The sequence below is a fragment of the Melanotaenia boesemani genome, chromosome 14 (genome assembly GCF_017639745.1).
Source record: "Melanotaenia boesemani isolate fMelBoe1 chromosome 14, fMelBoe1.pri, whole genome shotgun sequence".
Taxonomy (NCBI): Eukaryota; Metazoa; Chordata; class Actinopteri; order Atheriniformes; family Melanotaeniidae; genus Melanotaenia; species Melanotaenia boesemani.
In genome coordinates this window covers 33,560,222-33,586,030 of record NC_055695.1, presented here as the reverse complement: position 1 = coordinate 33,586,030, position 25,809 = coordinate 33,560,222, and the positions used below count along the sequence as shown (strand labels likewise).

Below are 25,809 nucleotides of genomic sequence, written 5' to 3'. Positions count from 1 at the left end.
GGCTGCTGACGACTCATAACACTGCCTTCAGAGCAGGAGATGAGGAGAGCCAACCAGTCTTGTGGCATCAAAGAGACAAAGAAGCAGGACTCCATCAGGATAGCTCATCGCTTCTGATACTGTAGACACACAAAGCCTGTGGGAAGGGATACAGACCATCATGGACTACAAGCTCCACTGTAGACTTATGACACCTCCACCTCTCTGCTAAATGAGCTAAATGACTGCTTCACTCGTTTTGACACACACAACAGCACACCTGCACAGAAGTCTCCACCCCCTCCTGGCAAACAGGTGTTGACGCTGTCTGCGGACAGTGTGAGGAGGACACTCAGAAAGATCAATGCTCCAAAGCTTCTGGTCCTGATAACATACCTGGTCGTGTGCTGAGGGACCGGGGAGCTCACGGATCTCTTCACGGACATCTTCAACATCTTGCAGAGCCAGGCTGTCATCCCCACGTTCCTCAAAACCACCAAAAGAAGTCGTTGCCCTCCTGTTTCCACGACTACCATCCGGTAGCCCTCACTCCCATTCTTATGAAGTGCTTTGAACGGCTAGTGATGAAACACATAAAGTCTGTCCTCCCTCCCTTTCTGAACCCCTTCCAGTTTGCATATCAGTCCAGATGCTCGACCAGCGATGCCGTCTTCACTGCCCTCCACACAGCCCTCACACATCTGGACACAAAGACTCTTATGTCAGAACTCTGTTCAGCATTCAACACAATCATCCTCTGACAGCTCATTCTCAGGCTAGCTCAGGAGGAAGAGCAGTTGTCTTTCAACCAGAAGGTAGGCGGATCGATTCCAGGCTTCCACTGACTACATGCCAAAGTGTCCTTGGGCAAGACACTTAACCCCACGTTGCCTCCCGATGTGCCTATCGGGGTGTTAATGTGTGTGTGAATAGGTGAATGTGATAAGTAGTGTAAAGCGTTTTTTGTGGTCAAACTGGCTGGAAAAGCGCTATATAAGTACAAGTCCATTTACCATTTACCATTCTGAAACTGGACCAGCTGGGAATTAACACCTCACAGTGCAACTGCCGGCTGGACCTCCTGACCCGGAGACCACAGGCAGTTTGGGTCATCAGGAACACATCCAGCATCACCACACTGAACACGGGGTCCCTCAAGGTTGTGTGCTGAGGCCCCTCCTCTTCACTCTGCTGACCCACGACTGCACACCAACACACAGCTCCAACCTCCTCATCCAGTTAGCAGATGACACGACTGTGGTGGGTCTCATCAGCAACGAGGATGAGACAGACTACAGGAGCGAGGTGGACCGCTTGGCCTTGTGGTGCGAACACAACAATCTCTCTGAATGTGGAGAAGATGAAGAAGATGGTTGTGGACTTCCGGAGACGACGCCCCCAGCATGCACCGCTGACCATCAATGGTGCTACAGCGGAGAGAGAGCAGCACCAAGTTCCAGGGTGTTGTCACAAAACGTTTGTGCTTTAGACATCCAGATGACCTGCAGGGCTGCAACAGAGTGTCCGATCTGCAGAAATAGTCACAAATAGTCTGCAGGGATGTTTGCAGTGTGGACAACATATTGTCTTTTATTTCCTTGTTGAGGAGCTTCTGAATATGAGCAGCACCTTGTCAGGGAAGCATAGCCTAAAGATTTTTCAACTGAACTCTCCCTGCATCCGAACGCTGGGTGCTGGATGCTCTGGGCAGTGTTGGTTGACAGGTTTTCAGTGTCAGTGCATAGATGAACACAACTTTACGAGTATGAAGCAGCTTTCAGACCTGTTCACAATAAATTCTTCTACGAAGCTCCTACAGTTTATCACACAGATAATATTTAACACCCATTGTGTTCCACCAAGTCTTAAAGTTGTTGCCATTAAATGTTGTATTTCAGCCAACACATCTATGTAAAAATCTTTGTAGAGTGGACAATGTATGATAGAATTGTACGAACTCATTTTTATTTCATTACAACTCTTCAAACATCTTTTGACTGTTGGGGACATTAAAATTAGGGATCCTAGTTATTTTCAGATATTGCTCATACATCTCACATAAATGTGGTGTCCTGTAAAGTTGCAGTAGGTAACAGATAAGTCTTCTTGTCGTGCGTTAGACCTGAGGCTGAAGGAAGGTGGAGGCATTTCTGTTACAATCAGCTAGAAACAAACTAATGAAAGATTTAAAAAAACTCTTAAATGTGCATTCATGGAGGACAAGGTGCCGTCCACGCAGCAAACACAGCCCTGAAGGTTGACTGCTGGTCAGACTATTTCTGTCCGTTCATGTAGAGCCTCCATTTTGAGCTGAGGACAGCTGATCTGACGGAGAACGTCCTACACTGCAAGGCCTGGGCTTACATCAGAAGACTTTAAAAAGATTTGGAAAAGACTCTAGAAAACTATCAGCTCACACCTGCTCACATCTAACTCCAAGTGTTTAGTCTCAGACCGAGATTTTACAAAGACTGACTCACTATTTACAACGACTACAACTAGATTCTTTCAGCATTTTTTGTGATATGTTGGACAGTTGATATGAAACAGGGCTGATCTGCCCACAGCAAAGCAAAGAAGGGGAGAGTTTCCCTCCAGGGAATCACACATCATCATTATTAAGTGTGGCTTTGCATCTCCACCAGGTGTTACACCGACTCGTCAGAATCTGGAGGATGAATGAGTTTCTATTCTTCTCTCATTTCTTAGATCATGATACTGTAACACATAAATGAATCACCGGATTTTGTTCGTCTTTTTATTTTGTATGTTTTAGTCGTTCTGACTGTCAGGATTCCTGTTTCTGCTTTTGTCAGAGCTCTTCTATTGGTTGTTGATTGTGTTACATCACTGCGACTTGCAATAATATCAAAGACAAGGGAAAGACTGACATGAACCAGCACCAGCTAACGATGGAGATGGCGGGAGCGCTGGGACTCCAGCAAGACTTCTAAGATTTCCTAAAGACTTCCAGTTTTTAGTCTGAGACAGTGAAAATTGTTTGGTGGGAGCCCAGCATAATATACAATAACACACACACACACACACACACACACACACACACACACACACACACACACACACACACACACACACATTCAAGGCTTCCTGTGTTCAGTGGGAGGAAAGAAGCTTACACCAGTTTGGAATGCCGAAGCCGAGTGTAGAAAATTGATCAGAATGTTGTGTAGGCTGTGTGTGTGTGTGTGTGTGTGCGTGCGGGTGTGTGTGTGTGTGTGTGTGTGTGTGTGTGTGTGTGTGTGCGTGCGGGTGTGTGTGTGTGTGTGCGGGTGTGTGTGTGTGTGTGTGTGTGTGTGTGTGTGTGTGCGTGCGGGTGTGTGTGTGTGTGTGTGTGTGTGCGTGCGGGTGTGGGTGTGTGTGTGTGTGCGTGCGGGTGTGGGTGTGTGTGTGCGTGCGGGTGTGTGTGTGTGTGTGTGTGTGTGTGTGTGTGTGTGTGTGCGTGTGTGTGTGTGTGTGTTCAGACAGTACAGGGATTGTCTGTGTGTAATGAGGAAGGACAGAGAAGTTGTGGATTGTCTGGCTGCATGTCTGCATTTCTGTCTTTCAACACGTTGGAAAGTGTTTACTTTTTTATTTGGAATGAGATGAAAACAAAGACACAAACTGCTCAACTGGTTCAACAGCTATACTTCACGCCCCACAAAAAGCTTCAGCAATTAATCTATCTATCCATACACAAACACACACACACACACATGCACTCACAGTATATACACTAATACACTGCTAGCAACTGGATATCAACACATTGAACGTTTTCCGGACTATCCTTTGTGAACAGCCACGTTTCCACTAACAGGTCCAGCTCGTTACAGGACACTTTGGTTCAGTAAACCCTGATCCCTGTTGCATTTCCAGAGAAACCATACCCATACCTAGTATGTGGGGGTATCAGGTGGATAGCTGTGTAATAGAGTGATGTCATAGCGGTGTGACACCTTCCTTGAATTATAAGGAAGAAAGAGGCAACCCAAACCAAAGGAGGAGAATGGTGGACATCCATCCTATGGTCTCGTCTCTGTTATGCTTTGAATAAAGTCAGAATTTTTTTTCCATTTTTATTGAGCTTTTTGTTGAGCTTCCAGTAGTTGTAGTCTGTGCGTTAACTTTTCCATCACATAGATTCCTTCTATAATCTGCATCCATTGCTCTTGAGTAGAAGAATCCTGTTTTACCCATTGTTTGTGATAGCTTTTCTTTTTTTTTAACCAGGCATAGCAATACCTTCACCTGCAAAAACATTTCCTTCAAATAAATGGGTTAGACAGATAAGGTACAGTACATGACAAGTATTTTCATTAATACATTGAATTCATCTTATTTCAGCTTTTTTTGTATAGCATCAATTCACAAAACACTTACACTCAGAACACTTACATACTTTCACTTCCACTTACTACAGACGATCGAGCCAGTTCGTTTTTATCCAATCAGTATTTATACAAGCCAATTCATAAAGAATCACAGGCGGGCTAAGGAAAACTACAAAACCAAATCTTCACTTCAATCCAATCCCCACATCCTGAGCTGCATGAGGTGACAGTGGGAAGGAAAACCTCCCTTTTAACAGGAAGGAAAAACCTCCAGCAGAACCAGAACCCGGGGCCCATCTGCCTCGACCGGGTGGGTGGAGAGGACAGCAAAGAGCAAGAACACAGAAAAGAACAAGAAAAAAAGCGCAATAAAAAATAACGGCATTAATTAACTGATGCATTAATGTTATAATAATGCCTAACCTTAGTTTTTACATCAATATAAAACTTAAAAGCACATTTAATTTATTATAAATGTAATCGGTTATTTAAATGTATTTCCAATTTTCTGTACCGCTTCATCCAGTTCAGGGTCACGAGGAAGCTGGAATCTATCCCAGCAATTAACAAGCGAGAGGCAGGTACACCTGGACAGGTAACTAGTCCATCACAGTACTACTGACATATTTAAGTAATTATAGATTTGATTCATTATAAATGTATTATTTCCAATATTAAATAATGGGACATTATAGTAGTTACGGATATATTTATTTAATGTGTTTATTTCCTATTTGAATATATTAACGACGTGTAATTGATTACTTTGTGCTGTCTTTATGTATTTTATTGGGGCACTTTTCAGTCATCGTAAGGAATCCAACATGGCATCTGTGGAGTGGATAAAAGATGTAAAAGTGGACTCTGGCTACATTCACACTGCAGGTCTTAATGCTTAAATCTCATTCTTTAAAATGAAATCCAGTGTTTTTTTCCGTGGTCATTTACATATCATTTCAATGCGACCTTCATCGAGCTGAATTATTTGGCCATGAAGTGACATGTAAGCGTAGAGGATAACACCACGACCAGTTCTTACGGATGTAATGAATGCTTCACATGGCTATTAATTTGGAAGTACTTGCCTACTCTGAACCAATAAAATGAAGCCCAATTGATGAATAAGGAGACATGAACGTTAACAATGGCCTTTTGTGAATCAGTGGCTTCTACTTCTGTACAGAGGCGTGTACAGACAATGCAGGCGAGTTCATCTGTGCAGAGTCCTGCATGGGTCCAGTTTTACCAACCTGCACCCGCCCAAACTCGTTAGGATGATCACCAAACCCAACCCGTTAAAATCTGGACCCGACCCGAAGATGTAGGATATAAAACGTGACCCGACCCGCACGTTAACACATGCTAACCGTAAATACACCCCGTTCCTCCCTTCATCGCATTACATTTCTTTCCTTCGTAAATTTAAAGTAATGGTGGTGTTTTGTTGTCGTTTTAATTTATAATAAAAGAAATAGAAGGAAAAGACCACACAGTAAAAATTGTGAAACAGTTAAATTGTGATGTTTGTCTGACTTGTGGGACATCAAAGTCATGTATACATTCATTCTGCTTTAATTCCGGTCGTTCTGAGCATGCTCCTTCCCTGTCATGTCGCCATGACGATACAGTACTCTAACTCCCTCCTCCTCCTCAGCTGACCACAGTGAAGCAGGACGCCGGTGTTGAGCTGCCGCTTCAAGCTTAGAATCACCACCAGAGTGGAAATAGTTCTTATTATGTGGACTTCCATGCTGCAGATGAACCGAAAAGAAGCAGGAACTGGAGTTTGTTTCCTTCCAGTAAACGTAAATATGTCATGTCGGCCCCGTCCAATCAGAACCCTTCCCAACCCCCAGATCTGAAGCGGAATTGATTAAAGGCAATTAAACGTGTTTTCCATGTAAACCTCAATTTGGAATTAATATTTCTATATAAACCTGTTAATGCTGGGATAGGCTCCAGCTTACCCGCGAGCCTTAATGGACTAGTTCAGAAAATGAATGAATGAATATTTCTATATAAACGTGAAGGAGAATATTTTAATTCCAATTTATTTATTTCTGAATAATTAATTCCAAATTAAAAAACACCACGTAATCGTTGTCATTTAATCGTTTTGCATTCAGAGCTGCACCCCCTCCAGAAAAATGCCTGGAAAGTTTCTGGATGGCTGGAAATGTGAAAATGTCTGGATCACTGGACACAGTTAAACTCGCATCAAGCCAGGTACGGCGTCTCCGCGTCGGTCCGCAGAGGCTCGACGCGCACCTCTTCCAGACCTGACGAGCGTCCCTGCTTGCAGAAGTACTCCTTTGTGATTGGTCGGTTTGTGATTACGTGCTTCCGGATTTCTGGAGCTTCTTGCTGAATTTGTGTGATCACCGCGGGAGAGAAGCTGCAACACAACGGCGTAACTATACACTTGAATGCGAGAGTGCATTTCACCAGCAGCTGAGCCACGCGAGTATAAATCCAGCTTTAGAAAAGGTATCCAAGGCCTTCTTCCCCTCCCCCACATCCTCCTCTTCCTCGGTGTGTTTGTCCACCTATCTCCACCTCCTGACCTGCATTCGGTGGCTCAGCCTCTGGCCTCATCAGAAGATGCAGCTCTCGCTCTCTCTCTCACATATAGCTGCTAGAATAAAGGCAGCACTGTATCCTACAAAACCAATGATGATGTCAGCTTGTTATTGACTCTCCCAGGTCTGAATGACTGAGCAGAGGATGGGGGGTGGGGAGGAATCTATCTATTGCAGCAGGCTGACTAGCCAGGCGCAAATGAGCTGTAGTGTTTGTATGTGGGGGATGGGTGGGATCCTGCAGTCCTCGTTTCCGCAGACATAATCTGTCCCAGTTGCTGCACACCTCTTACAGTTTACAATAAGCTCCGGTTACCCCTCCCCCACCCTTCCTCTGGTTTCTGTGTGGAGATGGATGGAGCGGCAAAGCGGATAGATGGATACTGAGACCGGAGAGGGAGATCTTATGTAAAAAATGACCTTGTTTGCTGGATCACACAGATTATGACTGCTTGGTTATGTGAACACTGTGTTTGCAGAGTGTAAATAAACACAGCAGAGCACGTTGGAAACTGGCCTAAACTTAACCACGTGTTGCTGTGTCTTGTGTCTTATGTCCATTGCATTTGTTTTAATTCAGTCTTTTTATCCATTTAAAGACCTTTCTGTGCTATTGATGCTTTATGCTGGCCTGTATTTTTGTAGGAATGTAGTTATGCAGCTATACTTTTCTGTATTTGTGTGCAAGTAACTTCTTATTTTTACTGAACCTCTTTGTGTGTCTGCTGTTCAAACCTCATGTTTGTGTTGTTTTTTATATATCTGTGAAGACTTCTTGAATGTCTTTTCTGACACTCCTGTTTACTCCCCTATTGAGAGTTTCTGTAGGCCGATTTTGTAAATAAAATTATTAAAAAAATAATAAAAACCTTTGTGGGTTATTAACATGCTGTAAATCACAAGGACACATTATCATATAAATTCAGCAGATAATGATTAGATAGATCGATAGATAGAAGTACTTTATTCATCCCAAGCTGGGAAATTTAGGTGTTGCAGCGGTACAGTCATTTTAGGTTAGGTCAGATTAGGTGTTTGCTGATATCACAAATCTGATTTAGATAGCATCAGATCCAGGATCCAGAGGTATCCCTGCTGATTTAACACTTTAACACCTGAAGCCATTTACAATTGTTCACAAACTAAATAAGACTGGTGAGAGTTTTATTCTCAGCTATACTGCAAACGTGTTTGTTTTCAGAGACAGAAAGGTGCAGCGATCATTTTAAATGAAGCTGAGGAGTAGACGTAGGTGGGGTCTGTAAACGGGTCTGCAGCACTCTGACTCATGGAGGTCTGTTGGTGTTTTTCCTCCTGCTATGAATTATTCAGAGAGTAGTAAGTTTATAAGATGCCAGTGAAAAGGAATCTGGTTGTTCCAGTTTCAGGTCTAAAAGTTATTTACAATGCTGTTGAATCATGTCCTAAACAACACTTCACCTGTTTTATCCACCATTTTATTAAATTATCCTTCAATATGTAATATGTGAATTGACTTTCTTTTACTGACCAGTCCAGATGCAATATGATGATGGTACCACATGGCCCCGTGTCATGGTGGTCCTGGTCAGGCCTCTTTTTAAGTAAAACTGTTTATCATGGAAAACCTTGGAGATAAAACAAGCTCATTTCACATTTATAAAGATATGAAAACTAAGAATGTTGTGTTTTTCTAGTGAAGAAATGTTGATGGAAGAATGTCAAGAACTTTTAGAGCTTAGGAGCTTCACCATGTTAATATTATTCTGTTATTATTATCTTATTCTAAGATTCGCTCCTCTTGTAAATAACCAGCTAGTAAAACAAACATGGGGTTGTGCTGGGTTTCTGGGAGCACTGGGAGGGACAGAAACAGACTGAACAAGTAGGTCAGGAGGGCCAGCTTTGTCCCGGACAGCCCCCTTGCTTACACCTCCTACCCTCTAACCCAGGAGAGTCATGTTCCACATTCAGCTGAATCTGGTCCCCAGTGAGTCGGACCAGTGTACATGTACATTATCAAGTACATTATCTCACCAGGATGCCTTGGTTCCTCAGCAGCTTGTTTGACCAGGCGACATCGGGTGTGTCTCTGTTTGATAGCACTCATGATATGGTGGAGGTAGTTATGTTTTAGTGTTAGGAGTCTTGCCTAAGCCTACAACTGGAAGGTGTATTTGCTCCATTGTACAATCCACATTGTGCCTGTCAGATTCTATGGAAACCTGAGTTGTGGTAAATTGAATCAGACGACCACCACTTTTACTCAAGATTAAGAGCTTTATTTTTCTTTTCCTTTCTGAACATATTTTCTTGCGTATGTACATTGAAGATGATGATGTCTTTCCTATTGATCTGTATTCTGGTGTCTGTTTGCCCATTCAGGGTCTGGCTGCCTGTTGGTGACAAGCACTAACTGTAGGGATGACTGTGTTTGTATAAAAGTAAACTCCCCTGGTTGTATTTAGGTCAGACAGAGATTAGTACTCCAAAATATGAACATGGTTCTACTTTGATTTACATATTCATTATATTGAGGTTTTATCTTGCAGGGCAGCATATTATTGCTGAGTCAGTTTAACTCTATGCATGTGTAATTAGATCCCAGCCTGGAGGAGACTTTATTACAAACTCAAACACAGCTGCACAGTTCTTCAGCCAATGTGATATTAACGCTCTTTTGTGGACTTTGATTAATGTGAGAGCGTCCTGCAGACCTCTCAGGAGGAGATAGTGCATGTTATACCGTTTGAGACGTGAGCTATCACACATCCTCTCAGTGTTCCCCACTGAGGCATGCTTTTAATGGAAGTCAATCATAATTTGTCATGTGACATGACTTGGATGTGTTAGATGGCGTGTGCAGCTGCAGAGGCTTCAGTCTGGATGGATATGAAACAGGACTGTTTCTTTTTTCATTTATTTTACATTAAATAACTTTGACTTCTGGTTTTTGAGCTATTTAAACAGAATAAGTGCAGGTGTGTCTGCGCTCGAGGAAGCAGTGGTTAATGAATAAAGAAAAAAACTAAGATAAAAAAAAAATTTTAAAAGAGAGAATAAACTTCTGTTGGCCCAGTTTTAGAGGCAACAACGAGCTGAGCCATGAGGTGAAAAGAAAGTAAGAAAGAAAGAAAGAAAGAAAGAAACAAACAAACAAACAAACAAACAAACAAACAAACAAACAAAGAACAATAATACAGAATACTAAAAGTGAGAAGCTGCTTGCTACTCTGATTGTAAAGATAGATGAGGAAAAAAAGAAATTTTAGTATGTATTATGTTTGTTCAGATTATTTATATGTGGTGAGTTTTTTGACTTGTTCTGTAGGATTATTTTGTTTAATTTGCAGTAAAAGATTAATACTTTTTATTGTCTTATCATTTTTGGTAGCATTTTAAAAATGTTAAGACTGTTTATTAAGACTCTAACATGCTGCAAATCATTAACACGCTGCAAGACTCTAACATGCTGCAAGTCATTAACACTCTGCAAGACTCTAACATGCTGCAAGACTCTAACATGCTGCAAGACTCTAACATGCTGCAAGTCATTAACGCTCTGCAAGACTCTAACATGCTGCAAGTCATTAACACTCTGCAAGACTCTAACATGCCGCAAGTCATTAACACTCTGCAAGACTCTAACATGCCGCAAATCATTAACACGCTGCATGACATTAACATGCTGCAAGACTCTAACATGCCGCAAATCATTAACACGCTGCATGACATTAACATGCTGTAAGACGCTAACATGCCACAAGTCATTAACACGCTGCAAGACGCTAACATGCCGCAAATCATTAACACGCTGCATGACATTAACATGCTGCAAGACGCTAACATGCCACAAGTCATTAACACGCTGCAAGACGCTAACATGCCGCAAATCATTAACACGCTGCATGACATTAACATGCTGCAAGACGCTAACATTCCGCAAATCATTAACACGCTGCATGATATTAACATGCTGCAAGACGCTAACATGCTGCATGACACCAACATGCTGCAAGACATTAACATGCTGCAAGTCATTAACACGCTGCAAGACGCTAACATGCCGCAAATCATTAACACGCTGCATGACATTAACATGCTGCAAGACGCTAACATTCCGCAAATCATTAATACGCTGCATGATATTAACATGCTGCAAGACGCTAACATGCTGCATGACACCAACATGCTGCAAGACATTAACATGCTGCAAGTCATTAACATGCTGCAAGATGCTAACATGTTGCAAGTCATTAACACACTGCAAGACGCTAACATGCCACAAGTCATTAACACACTGCAAGACGCTAACATGCCACAAGTCATTAACACGCTGCAAGACGCTAACATGCCGCAAGTCATTAACACACTGCAAGACGCTAACATGCTGCATGACATTAACATGTTGCAAGACGCTAACATGCCACAAGTCATTAACACACTGCAAGACGCTAACATGCCACAAGTCATTAACACGCTGCAAGACGCTAACATGCCACAAGTCATTAACACGCTGCAAGACGCTAACATGCCACAAGTCATTAACACGCTGCAAGACGCTAACATGCTGCATGACATTAACATGTTGCAAGACGCTAACATGCCACAAGTCATTAACACACTGCAAGACGCTAACATGCCACAAGTCATTAACACACTGCAAGACGCTAACATGCTGCATGACATTAACATGTTGCAAGACGCTAACATGCCACAAGTCATTAACACACTGCAAGACGCTAACATGCCACAAGTCATTAACACACTGCAAGACGCTAACATGCCACAAGTCATTAACACGCTGCAAGACGCTAACATGCCACAAGTCATTAACACGCTGCAAGATGCTAACATGCCGCAAGTCATTAACACGCTGCAAGACGCTAACATGCTGCATGACATTAACATGTTGCAAGTCATTAACATGCTGCATGACATTAACATGCTGCAAGATACTAACATGCTGCATGACACCAATATGCTGCAAGACATTAACATGCTGCAAGTCATTAACATGCTGCAATATGCTAACATGCCACAAGTCATTAACACATTGCAAGACGCTAACATGCCGCAAGTCATTAACAAGCTGCATGACATTAACATGCTGCAAGACATTAAAACACTGCAAGACACTAACATGCTGCATGACGCTAACATGCTGCATGATACCAACATGCTGCAAGGCATTAACACGCTGCAAGACTGAACATGCCGCAAGTCATTAACACGCTGCATGACATTAACACGTTGCAAGTCATTAACATGCTGCAAGACCGAACATGCCGCCAGTCATTAACAAGCTGCATGACATTAACATGCTGCAAGTCATTAACATGCTGCAAGACGCTAACATGCTGCATGACACCAACATACTGCAAGACATTAACACGCTGCAAGACGCTAACATGCTGCAAGACTCTAACATGCTACAAGACGCCAGCAGGCTGCAAGATTCTAGCATGCCGCAAGTCATTAACACGCTGCATGACATTAACATGCTGCAAGACACTAACATGCTGCATGACGCTAACATGCTGCATGACACCAACATGCTGCAAGACATTAACACGCTGCAAGACCGAACATGCCGCCAGTCATTAACACGCTGCATGACATTAACATGCTGCAAGACCGAACATGCCGCAAGTCATTAACACGCTGCATGACATTAACACGTTGCAAGTCATTAACATGCTGCAAGACATTAACACGCTGCAAGACCGAACATGCCGTCAGTCATTAACACGTTGCAAGTCATTAACATGCTGCAAGACCGAACATGCCGCCAGTCATTAACACTCTGCATGACATTAACATGCTACAAGACGCTAGCAGGCTGCAAGATTCTAGCATGCCACAAGTCATTAACACGCTGCATGACATTAACGTGCTGCAAGACATTAACATGCTGCAAGACTCTAACATGCTACAAGACGCTAGCAGGCTGCAAGATTCTAGCATGCCGCAAGTCATTAACGCGCTGCATGACATTAACATGCTGCAAGACGCTAACACTGTTTCATCCTCAGGTCTTTCCTGTTCCACTCATCAGAGACTTTAACTGTCTCACTTGGATTTTCTGGCTGTAAATGTTAATGTGTAACGAGGTGACCAGGGATGGATGAGGACATTAAGCGGCCAGCTTCTCTTCGTCCTACCGGCCTGATGAAGCACATCACACACTGCTGCTCTCTCTTTTTCATTCCTGCACAAAAAAACACACACATAAAAGATGAGTAATCCCTTTTGGTAATCCCTCTTCACACAGGGGTGCTTGCAATATCTGTTTTTCCTCCATCTCCATCTCTGCTGTATTAAATAATTTAATCAGTTAACAGCCAAGCGTACTATTTCAGTCTCCTCTATCGAGAATAAATTATAGCTGCATAGGTAAGGACAGTCATTACTGCAAGGCCCAAGAAGACATATTATGGAACCATGCTTTGTTGAAACCTTGTCATTACAGCACTAAATATGCCAGAGGTGGGATGAAATATTACTCAAGTAATGTAAAATAACACTAAAGTGGGCCAAGACTTGTATACTTGGTTGTGCAGCAACAAAATATGTGTTTCTTATTCAGCCAATTAATATGTTCAAACTATAGATGATTGGGGAAAAATGTACTGAAGCTATAAATTCCTTGTTAATAGAGGAACATAACATCCTTCAGCTCCTGGGCTCAGGTAAGCACGTCTGTCGCCACATTTCCATCTAGTTATAATGAGAGTTACGGAGAATATCTGTATTCACTGCCTAGAATATTCTCATCTGAGTTGTTTCCATTGTTTAAAAGCAACACATTTGGGAGTGATGTCATCAGTAGGAGACAGAATCATGGCTGTAACACAACACCGAGCAGCTGCTAATTACATGCAAATCTTGAGACAAACTGCTGGTCTGCGACAAAAATGAGAGATAAAAAGTAGAAAAAGTGTTCTCAACTGACTATATTGATTCTGATTTTAAATGTCAAACATTTTTGTTTATTTGCTATAAATAAAAAACAGCTTGCGCCACATCAGGACTGTTCAGTCATAATGGTTTGTTTCTGCAACAATGGGGATCAATCTTTGGAAAATGTGAGCATAAAAAGTTTTTTTCTGTCTCCAGAGAGAAGTGGCCTGCAGAACATGAGAGGTTTTAGGGAGAATTGTCTTTTAACTGGTCTAATTCCTGGAGCTTTTTTGAGTCAGTGGTGAGAGGATACTGGTGACTTGTGGGTGTGCACAACTCCAGACACTGATCAGGAAGCTAGTGCATTTCTTACATAAAGGAAAACTTTGAGAAACACGTGACTTTTTCAAGCATGACGATGCCAAAATATTTAACCAGACATATTCGAACCAAGATCAGATCCAGCTCCAGCATTGAAAACTGTCACAAGAAAGATTAATGCAGGACATCCCTGCAGCTGTGCAACATTACAGATGATGCCGTCTTTCACTTTCTCGATCATATATTTGTCCTGTATTAACCTGTATTCTAGTATTAGCCCGTATTTCTGCAGAGCACATGTGGGAAGTTTGGCCAGGAAGTAAAATCTGCATCCACTGATCCAAACTGCTGAAAAGGGCCATCTTGCCCATGCAACAAATTATGTATATAGAAGTATTATATAGAAGTATTGGTGGATCACTCATTCCTTGTGGTTTATTGTTTATTATTAATATATTTTCTTTTTGACGTCTCACAGCGGTCCCCCCCTCCAGTGTGTGGCGCCCTAGCCGGCAGCCTATGCGACCTACGCCAAGGGCCAGTTCTGAGTCATGGAAACAAACTGGAACTTTAATGACTGGTTAGTCAGGACTGGTTATATTGTTTGACGTTTTCTTTTTTTAGGATGTTAAAATATCTTTGCAGTGTGGATAAATGAATCAAGTCCCGGTTCAAACCAAACTATTCCATAAATCCAACAGTTTCATATCAGGAACTTGGCGTGAAAATATATGTAGACATCAGCTTATGTTACAGCGGTGTGTTTCCTGAAGAGTCATTACCCTGAGAAAGGTGCTTCAGTTGAGAATTCGCTTCAGTTAAGCTGTTTCCACATCCTGGATCCTCCTTCACGCCTTGAACGGTGACGATCCACACAGGCAGTAAGATGACCTCCTCCTGCTGCGATGTATCGGAGCCTTTCCTCCCAGAACCAGCACAGGAACAGTCATTAAAACTCTCAGATAAGAACAGTAGACAGAGGAAATGCTAAATCAGGACTGTAGGGACCCTCTCTCACGTCAAAGCTGGCCAGGCATGTGATGTTCCCCCACCATGGATAGAAGTCATTACCCATCCTCCACTCTCCTGTAACAGCTCCAGAGCTCACACTACGAAGCCCCCCAGGGCTTCCTGTCTGTGTCTCTTTGTCTAAACTGGTGTGTGTGTTGATGAGCATATGCTTTCAGTTCATGTGCTTATGAGTTTATTTTTCTTCATTTACATCTGCAGAATGTACATCAGTGTGAATGTTTGTATCTATTCCTGGTTCTTCTTACAGAACATTACTCACATTAAGACAATATCACCGGCTGCTCCTTTACCACCCAGAAATTTAACCCTATGTCTCACAAATTTGCTACAAACCTTTTTATCATTTTTATTTTTGTTTAATCTAATTAATTCAATTTCATTTTTTTGTATTTACTATTATTAATGAGGTTTTATGGATTATTTATTCATTATTTATTGTTATCACTCAGTTTTTTATTGAATTTTAGTCCAGTCTTTTCTTTTATTGTTTTGATTTTTCCCTTTTGTTACTGTTTTTATTTGTTTTGTAAATACTTTTAAGTGTTGTGCAGTTAATCTTGGATCAGTCTTTTCATATTTATTGAAAGGAGTCATTTTTTGACGGTTTTACAGGTTAATTATTGGAGAAGGAAAAAGATTCAGCGTGCATCACGAGCAAACCTGGAGGTTATTGTAACTGCAGCATAATGACTGGATCCGAGCAATGTTACTGAGATGATACGTGATAATGTGCTCAACCATGCAAAATTAATAATTAATTAATTAAGGTAAATTAAATTAAATAAAAAACTGATTTAAGACCTGCGGTGTGAACGTAGCCTTTTTTGTTAAATGGCAATGTATAAATAAAGCTGAATTGAATTGAGCATAGAAATTAAAATAAAAATAACTACACAGGGGAATGTAAATGCTAAAAAAAATCTATTATTTAACTAGTGACAACATCATGTTGAGGAACAGGAACAGTGCATGCACATATCAGAGCGTGAAATACGTCCACTACCCTCCGCATTAAAAGCTAGCATGTGGATGTTCTCAGTTCAGCTTCATTTATACATTGCCACGGCTTTGTTTACTCAGAAAGTTGTTTTGGGAGATGTGGATGTGCAAATTCTGATTTGGATGAAAGAAGTGAACTCTGGTCCATCAACAAACGAAGCTCACGCTGTTTCCAGTCACCCAAATACAGGAAGTGGACTGATGTTTTATGCTCAAAACAGACGGCTCAACTTTGCATCGATCTTTGAAAGCTGTGTCACAGCTGACGTCTCCACATGACTCTCCAAATGATGCTTCATGACATCATACATGTGCTGGATTTATACTCGGTGAGTAGCTGATGCTGGTAAAGTGTGCTCTCACTCTCAGGGTTTAGTGATGGGCCATGCGCGAAAGAGCCGGCTCTGAGAGCCGATGCTTGGTAGTGAATGAGAGGAGTCGGCTGCCATTTTTTTTTCTCCTTTTGCTGTGTGCTTAGCTCTCAGTGTTCAGCCCTAGCTCCGCCCATCCGCATGGACAGGCAGCCAATCACATGTGAGGATATAGGATCATACCATTATGTGAGAGCAGAAAGATGGCGCAATCTTATTTTCCTTAGAGCCAACTTGCACCGAGGACATTAATGCTGCTTTCTAGAGTTTGGTTCTCGTTCTGTTTTGTGGATTTGTTTGCTGTTTTTTGTTTATTTGTGCAATATAAGAGTTTTGTTGAAATAGTAAACAAAAGGAAGTATTTTTTTTACTAGAATAAATGCACAAAAGGAGGCAAATATAAGGCTTCTCATAAAAATGCTGAACACAGAAGTGTTTTCAAAGCACAATTCATTCATTTTTGAGAGGTTGAGGTAAATTATGGGACTAAAAAAGATGCTAAATTAAAAGCAGTTCAGGAACCAAAAGAGCCGACTCTTCTTTGGGAGCCGAGGCGAAAGAGCCGGCTCTCTGAAACGAGCAAACATTCCATCACTAATAGGGTTGTGACTTCATTTTATAGTTTCTCTTCTGTGTTTAACATACAAATTCAGTTAGAAGCTCCAGAAATCCAAAAACACATAATCACAAACTACCCAATGACGAGCGAGTATGTAGATGTCGCATTCAGTGCTGCTGGCCACTAGAGCGATGTGTGGAGTGGGTGGTCATGTTGGTACAGTGCTGCTCATCTATTTATTACATAACGTATATAAAGAATGAGGTGCTAAACATAAATACAAATACATCCATCCATTTTCTACCACTTATCCGGAGTTGGGTCGCCGGGGCAGTTGCCTAAGCAGGGAAGCCCAGACTTCTTCTTTTCTTTTTTTATGTGCTGAAGTCCATAATAGTAAAGATGTTTAAATGCTACTGAAGGGGTGCACGCTCCCTCATCAGGGGACACAACTTCTGTCTGGGATAACTGCCTTGGCATGACACCGGCAATGCAGACCAAGCACTGGCACTTACAGGGGCCAGACAGCTCGAACAAGATGGTCCGGCACTCCATACTTCCAGAGCACCCCCAATAGGAATCCCTGGGGGACACGGTCGAACACCTCCTCTAAGTCCTCAAAGAACATGTAGACTTGTCGGGCGAACTCTGGTACTTTGGTTGTTGTTGTGATACATGTTGTTGTTGTTGTTGTTATTTTTTTTAGGAACTCCTGATGATTGTCACCTTAGTTTACCTGTAAAAGCTGTAGGGAATCCTCTGCTGTGTTTCTGTACGGGTGTAGCAGCTGCTTGTCTGCTGTCAGGTTGGAGCGAAGGTGGTTGCTTCTATCTACTGGATCTTTGTCTCCTCTTCCTATTCTCTCCTTTCTACTTCTTATTATTCTCCTTTTTTTCCCTGTTCTCTCTGGTCAAATCCAGCAAGATTAGGTAAATTCTATAATTCAAAATAAATAAATAAGATTAAATAAATAAATAATCTGATTACCAAGAGGAGTTTTATACCCATGAAGCTCCCCTTGGCAAAGCAAATTTATTCAGCACAACACAGCAGCCAGACCATCATTCTGCTGTGGCCATGCTGGACAGGACAAGGAAAAAAAAATATACACACACACACACATATATATATATATATATATATATATATATATATATATATATATATGTATATATATGTATATATATATATATAGGCAATGTATATGGCCCGGCCACCAGGCTCTCGCCTCCGTGCCCCACCTCCAAGCAAACCCCTACACCACAATAAGGTGGCAGCTAAGGGAGGGTAAATACTAAATATAGTATATTTAAATACTGTGTATTCCTGCAGATGAATTAATGTGCAGTGAAATAACAGTTAATTTAATATTAGTTATTAACATTTTAAGGATACATAACAACATGTATGCGATTTAAACAATATCTTTCACCAGTGCCCCCCCACCAAGCCTAAATTAATAATGGCCACTAACGTAGCTAAACCATGTTGTTGATTAAACTAGAAACTCAACTAAAAGACCTAATGACTCAAACACATCGTATAATGACCGTTATTGTGATTATATTTATTTATTTAGAATGTTATTTAGAACCACAACTACTTAAACTGACTGAAATCCAATCCAACTTTATTTATTAGCACTTTGTATTTATGGTTAAACATCTAATTAAATTAATCATACAGTGCCTAGAGGGTGAAGTTTTTAATCAACTAATTTGCCTGGAAATTGGTTGAAAATTCGAAGAATTAAGAGTAATTAAAATTATGCAATACTACTTACCTCAGCCGGTGTGTATTTACTGTGACTGTCACTAGCACTGTACCATGATAGCTGCTCAGTGTCTTCAGTTTCTTAGGGCACAATCCTCCAAACTCAGGGAGAAAACCCATTAAAATACTGGAACTCAAGAATAGCGGTTTATCCTGATATTTACAAGCTTGTCAAGAGATACCTACACATTCCAGCTACTTTTGAGCCATGTAGAAGAAGCTCCAAGGCTGGAGGAGAAGTAACAAAGAAGAGGAAGAGACTGAAGCCTCACTCAGCTGAAATGATCCTGTTCTTGAATAAAACTGGTCCCTCTCAGACATTCTTAGCTTCACCATCATTTTCTACATTCCTGCTATAAGAGTCTCTAGATGCACAAGTATTTCCTTTTAGTCTGTTTGCTTTTCTTTGTGTTCAGGATGAGACGTCCCCAAGTAGCGTTGTAACTTGTTTAGCTTCACACCTACTGCACAAGGTGTCGTCTTAACGATGTCTTCACCAAGCCATATTGGACGTCCAATTTTAGACAACCTGCAGACTGTGACGCCAGAAGACGTATTTTTTCCGACATCTAAATAACGTCAATTATTGACGTCCATGGGACGTCTTTACTGGGGCTAATTGTAGTCCAAATGTGGTAGCTGTGGACGTCTTTTCTATGTCATATTTGAACTCATTTAGGACATTTTTTCCTGCTTCTGAGCTCTGTGCAACATTCATCCCAAAGAGACAAATTCTATTGTAAGGTAATTAAAATAAAAAAAATAAGATCACTAAAGATATAATATTAGATCCCCATTTTATGCTGTGAGGAACATGTCAGAAATCACTGTTCTACAGTCTAGTGGCCAAAGGACAAGAATCTCGGGAACCTGTCCTCCAGCCTCCCACCCTCCCATACACAACTCAGGTTCAATCTTATTTTTGTTAATTAAACAGCAGAACAAGTCGACACTGGCTGTAAAAGGAAAAAATTACATGTTGCTGTGGCGTCCACTAGCAACGCTGGAATAACACAAACCATCTCAGCAGATGTTCAGATAGTCATGGTAGACATCTGGCATTGTGTTTTTGTTTTACTTCTTTCCAGCACCACAGCAGCCAGTTTGCCTTGTATTTTACAGTTTTCGCCAACAGTTTTCACATTTGTCACAACAATGTCCACTTTTTCAGAACTCTCCCCTTTGACTTACTAACACACGGGATCAGTAAACATTAACTGCTCGCTAGTAGCCTGAAAGTGTAGTTTGACTCTCAGGTGCCAACGTTTTGACCATGACTGTAATCGCCGGGTGACTGAGAAGAACCTGCCGACTGACGACGTCGCTTGTTCGCATCTGCTAAGTGCAGACATCGTTTTCATGATTCATTCCAATTCAACTTTAACAATAAAGGGAAGAGCCGACAGTTGTAGGCGGAGCAGGTTTTAGGTTGTTTAAGACAACAAAGTGAAAACATCTGACACTATAAATACCCAGTTACACATAAAATGAAGTTGACTGAACTCACCTTCAACCTGTGAGCAGATCAGAATGAACCGTTGCTGCTTCTAAAGCTTCAGCCGTAGAACTGCCGGCCGCCGGCGTTGACTGGTTGAGTTATGATGATGTGCTGCCTCAGCCAATCAGAGTGGCGTTAACTGGTTCAAATGATGCCAGTTGTGTTTAACTCAGTCCGTACACATTTAAACTTCAGCTGGGGGGCGTGGCTGTGAAAACATAACGGCATAAAACTGTGTTTAAAAAGAGGTGCAGAGCATTCTGATGTCAGTTACAGCCAGATGGTTTCCACAAACTGTGGCCCGAAATCCCGAATAAATCAGTACAACGAAAAGACTCAATGTAAAATAAATATCACGTTCTCAATAAAAACAAAAACAATTAACAAATGTTGAATCAATGAATGGTGTTGATAAAAAAATTATTTGTCTTAAATGAAAAATGCGGCATTCATGTAAATTTCTGCAGCTGTGTGAGACGTTTATATGACGTCCAAGAAAGTTACCGAGTCTGACGTTCAGATGTTAAACTGCAAGTGGGGCCATGGTTAGACGTCAACACAGCAGACCTGTTTTTCACGTGGTGTAGACGTCCAGATCTGGTCATGGACCAACGAACGGATATAGACGTGATCTGCACGTCCATCAGAAGTCTAAGGTTTAGTGGGTAACATGAGTACATTATTAAGGTCTTTGAAAGAAAAAACTCTCTGATTTAAGATTCACATTAAACCTTTATTGTCATACATAATGTTTCATGTTTCATGACCCTTTATTATTCTCTGCAGGTGCTATGTTAAAAGTTGGCTAGCAGATGTCACCATATTTTATCATGTCAAACACTTCATAACCCTGAAGCATTTCAAGACAACTGCTTCATATTTATTCAGTGGTTTAAAAAGCTTCGCTTTCTCTGTTACTGACTACAGTGCAAAGGAGTTATTGTCAGTAAATACAACCAGAAGAGAGGGTCCTCCAGTCCAATGTAAAGCACATGGAAGAAAAGTTATGATACAAATTGTATCATATTTATATATATATGTATGTATTAGGGCTGCCAAAAATAGCGCATTAATGGTGGCAACTAATTTATGTTATTAATTACGTTAATATTTTTAAAGCTATTAACGCATGCATGGCATGACAAGCCCCATACATCCGGCATTTCTCTGATGGCGGGACATGGAGAGGCATGATGGAAAAGATGAACCACACCTGCACTTTTCCCGATTTCTTTCATTCTTTTTTAAATTATCCTACGTTCTGTACCAGCATGGCTGCTCTAGAGGATTTCTGGTCTCTGTTTGTGCCGAAGCTGCTTCCTCCCTCTCCTCTCATGTTGTTCCATGAATCATGATGGCTTTGGTGATCAGCTGATCGGCTTTTCTCTCTTATTTCGCTCGTGTTTATGGTTCAGCTGAGAAAAAGGAAACTAGCGGTTCATGGTTCACACCGTTATATATTTACCCTAAAGTACAGTTTTAGGCAGGACCTTCTCTAACAGTAACTGGCTGGTGGTAAACAGGGTTTATACTTCAGCAATGCAGGGGCGGGTCTAGAAAAGTTCTGATGGGGGGCCAGGAGCACTGACCAGGAAAGGGGGGCACAGATGATGCCTTTTTAAAGGTCTAGATTTTATGAAATATTGAACTGATTATTATAACTAAACTGATCATCTAATGTAAAAAAGAGAAGAAAAACTAGTAAAACAAGCAGCCAGTGATGTATTTTACCAGCAGGTGTTTACTTTGAGTGAAGCTGCTGTAGGACTTTTATCACTGCTGCACAAACACTCACACTTCAATGTTAAAAGAAAAAGCTGTTTTTATCCAGATCATCAGTTTTATCGGAATTCTTCATCAACGTTGCCTGTCATCACAATACATACATACATACACACACACACACACACACTCACACTAGTGACAGAGGTTTCTACTAGTCAACATGTCACATTGACTGAGGTTGTTATTTCTGCAGTTACTGGCTACTTAGCTAACGCTATACTAGGTTGGGTTAACAGTGATGTTATTGCTAACATAGACGGGTGTAATGACTGGCTTTTTTTAAAGAATAACTTAATCACATGATATGTGTAAACTGCCGACATCAGCAGGTTCTTTATTGGTTGCTTGTGATGCGCTACTATGGCTACAAGTCAACGTTGCAACGCTCTAACATTTTACATGCACATCCTGTTCTAGTGCTTCACACTTCAAAGTAAGAGTTCCGCTTACAGCAGTTAGCCATAACATTACAACGGGGAGCGCCTATAGCTAATTTAGCACAACTTTAGCAATGCAGCGTAAATAAAAAGCTGACCGACACAACAACGCACACGTCACTCATCATTACACATGGCAACCAGAGTTAAACTGAAACCGGAGACATGCTGAGTCATTAATTTCATAACGTTACTATAAACTTACCTGTCGACAAGTTACCACTCGGCCCACTGCTTTAATGTAACCTGGCTGTAGCTACTAGCTACCTCTGCTGAAAAGACGGGGATGATTGTGGGATTGAATGGAGCCAGAGCTCCATCTAGTGGACAAACGCTGCAGGGACATCATTCTGCACGACTCCGACACTTAACAGCATTTACTGTTTTATGAGAAGCAAGAATAAATCGGCGTATAATCGGCAAAACTACGGCCGATATTGGCCATCGGGCCCTAATACACATATACATTGTAAAAAACATATATATATATATATATATATATATATATATATATATATATGTGTGTGTGTGTGTGTGTATATATATGTGTGTGTGTGTGTGTGTGTGTGTGTGTATATATATATATATATATATATATATATATATATATATATATATATATATATATATCTGGATATACATATGTATGTACACATATATATATACCTATATGTGTGTGTGTGTGTGTGTAAATGTATATATAATTTTTCTAAATGACGTTAGCATCTGTCGTGGTATTTCGTGGTATAGATAAGTTGAGGCCAACCCCAGTCGGACTGCACCGTCCTTCACCATACTGCGACACCCATTTTGATGTTTATGTGAGTGGAGCGTGCTTCCTGCAGAGCGGAGCTCAGGCCTCGCGCTCATTTTCTCCTGGCAGGTCAGCTGCTGTGTGTTTCAGTCTGAAGCCGTTGGCTGCTACTGAACCGTTTGGCTCTTTTCTCTACTAGCGAGCAAACCTACACTCAGACCCAACTGTACATCCAGCTCATCTTTAAGGGGATTTATCACTACATATGACCAAACATCCTAAACACATCGCTCACTGGGGATTTTAAGCAGCGGTTGGCCGCGCGTGAGGGCCGTAATAACGCTTTTTTGAGGTGAAATCAGAGGTAGAAAAGCAGCGGTGGTGGAGGAGATTCCATATTAACAGCACGGAGCAGAAGGCACCCCCTTGTGTGACTTGGAGCCTTTTGGTGAGTGTTTATCGTCTTTTTAACTTTCTTATCGCCGTTATAAATCAAACACAGATGTGCAGGGATCACGTACGGGTGCTCACGAGCTGTTTGGCCGGGTTATTGCGCTGTTTTTACCGCTTATTTTCTGTATTTTTGTCCTGGGTGAGTGGGGGGATGGGCAGCTTCATTGCGTGAGTAGACGCGCGCGTCATGTGCACGTGTTCGTGGGGCAGTTCTCGTGCGTAGTTTGTGTTTGTGAGCGCGCCTTCCTTCCTACACCTATTGAGTGTAAATGAAAACGGACTGACTCCTGATTAAAGCTGTAATGTTTTATATTATCATCACTGCTTATGTAACTAAGTTACTTTGTGATTGTATTTTATGTTTACTGTTAATAAAGTTACAAATGAAAGTGAAACTAGTTGGAGTAAAGTTAGCATTTTAGCCACAGTTATCTATTTCATACCGGTTTCTCTGTCCACTTCTATTAATTTGATTTAATTCAGACTTTTATTCCCTTCATGTCACTTTAAAAGACATGAAGCTTGTATGAAGGTGCTGGTTGCTGTGGGGTAACCAGGTGAAAACACACCACAAATCCATTATAGTAATGCAGTTTATAATAACTGTGTTCATATAAACTATAAAATAATAAACAAGCTAAGGAAACCAGCGGATCGGATCAAATCTTATCTTTGATTCAGTCCTCTGTCCTGAGTGCATGAAGAGGCAGTAGACAGGAAATCCTCATCAGAACCAGAATCTAGAAAGAAAACCTCCATCAGGTCCAGGAAGAAAATCCTCCATCAGAACTAGAACCAGGAAGGAAAAACTCCTGTAACTGAAGGTTCTGCTTCCTGAAGCCAAACTGGGAGCAGGTTCCACAGAGAGGGGTCCGATAGCTGAAGGTGCCTCCCATGTAGATTCATTATTTGTGTTAGAGGTTTTACCTCAACAACTGAGTTGCTAATTAGCATAGCTGTTTAACTTTTATTACATAAGAAGATTGTATAAGAAATATTTAAGAAGAACCTCAACTTGTGTTCAGTGTGATGCTGCAGAAGAAGCAGCTGGACATTACTCTGATGTACACGTTTATTAAACTGCAGAATCAGTTTAAACACTATTTAATTTTACATGGATTTTGTTATTCTCCAAAGAAACACACTAACAGTGGGTAAGAAAGAACTGAGAATTGTTCAGATTTAGTCAATTTTGATACTGTTTTTTTTATTTTGACTGATATCTGGGATGTTGGCCAGTAGAAACCTCAAATGTCACTGAAACATGTAATAATAAATAAAAATTCTATGAAATTTAACCAATGAAAGTCAGACATTGGTTTTCAACCATGCTCCAACATAGGACTGGGCGATATGAACCAAATCTTGTATCGATATTTTTTACCTGAATCACGATATAATTTACAGCCTTTAGTGCCAAATACACTTTTATTAAGGATCAGCAGCACATGTGCATTAAAAGCTGACTGAAATTATAGTACCTTTATATTAAATTAAATGCTCCTAAAACAAAGTCAATTAAAAATACTTTTCAATGACCATAACAAAAATACAGCTGTGCAAAATGCAAAAGAAAAAACGCTTTCAACTCAAAACAAGCTATCTCAATATAAACGATATTGCTTCCTTCTATATTGCGTCGGATGAAGTCTCGATATATTTGAAAATCGCGATATATTGCCCAGCCCTACGTCAACAGAATTATTTAAAAAAATAAACTCTGGACAAAAACGATGGTCCCCCTAGAAAAGTCTGAAAATAATGTGACCAAAAGGACGTGTTAATCCAAGGTGTGTCCACTAATTAGTATCACAGGTGTCTACAAGCTTGTAACCAGTCAGTGGGCCTTTATATAGGCTACAGGTGGTCACTGTGCTGTTTGGTGACATGGTGTGTACCACACTCAACATGGACCAGAGGAAGCAAAGGAAAGAGTTGTCTCAGGAGAGTAGAAAGACAATTATAGACCAGCATGTTAAAGGTAAAGGCTATAAGACCATCTCCAAGCAGCTTGATGTTCCTGTGGCTACAGCTGTACATATTATTCAGAAAT

General features: G+C 41.1%; 1 protein-coding gene across 1 annotated transcript in view; it reads left to right on the top strand.

Moving 5' to 3' along the window:
- Window positions 1-23,393: 23,393 nt before the first annotated feature.
- tbl1xr1a (tbl1x receptor 1a) overlaps window positions 23,394-25,809 on the top strand; it is a 92,072-nt gene continuing 89,656 nt past the window's right edge. The window contains exon 1 of the mRNA XM_042007012.1: window positions 23,394-23,751. The gene's annotated coding sequence lies outside the window, so the exon portion shown is untranslated. The remainder of the gene's footprint in view (window positions 23,752-25,809) is intronic.